Raw genomic sequence first — 915 nt, 5'->3', positions numbered from 1 at the left:
CTTCAAATACAGTGAATGATAAACAATGTAATTTGAAAATAGGACGAACTACTTACAAGACAATCTTGAGGGCCTGTCATGAGGGGAAGCTGAGGATAAAGAAACTTCAATCTGTGCTCACAAGATGACAGGTGAAATTCAAATCCAACAGAGTTAAATCACAACCGCTGGGCTCCCCGTCCCTCACACTCTCACTGTGCCTGGACCCAATGGGCACAACATTGCCCCCTGTGTACATTAACCATGACACTGAACATTTGAAATCTACCTGGAGCCACACCCCCACTAAACAAGAATCTTTACACCAGAGGCAGAGATCTTCAATCTTGGAGGAGAGTTCCAAGTCCACCAACTTTCAATACTATTGGTGTTTGGACAATGAGCTCCAAAAGGGAAAGTTTAACTGGAGTTTGGAGCCCGTGTGGGATTCGAGTGATCAATGGCCACGGGACACCAAGGGAATGATTGGGCCGTCAACCAGCCGGCACCAGTACCCCAGGCCAGTCCCACTGTCCCTTCAGAGTTCATTGACCTGCACAATGAGGGCCTGGCAAGCCTACACCCATTGCTGCAGCCATCCCTGGACAGGGCCTGGAAACACTATTACCAACCATTCTGCAACTACTTACATGGACCCATTAAAACCCATTTCACTAACAGGAGGAACTGTGGAGGAGTGCGGAGTGTTACTAACAGAATTGAGCACTTGTTGCATGCTGATTGGAGCCAGATAATGAAAAATGAGCAACCAGCCATTAGAAGATACAAGTAGTCACTGCTTTATTGGTCATTTGATAACTAGTTGAACTGGGTTTGCTTGTGTTTCCTGCACAGGAACAAGGCGATCAAAGAAGCAGAGATCAGAGAGACAGCGGTCACAGTCAGGGCCAGGATCAGGACCACCTCAGACTCCAC

This window comes from Heptranchias perlo, chromosome 35 (genome assembly GCF_035084215.1).
Source record: "Heptranchias perlo isolate sHepPer1 chromosome 35, sHepPer1.hap1, whole genome shotgun sequence".
NCBI lineage: Eukaryota > Metazoa > Chordata > Chondrichthyes > Hexanchiformes > Hexanchidae > Heptranchias > Heptranchias perlo.
Note: the sequence above shows the minus strand (reverse complement) of the source record.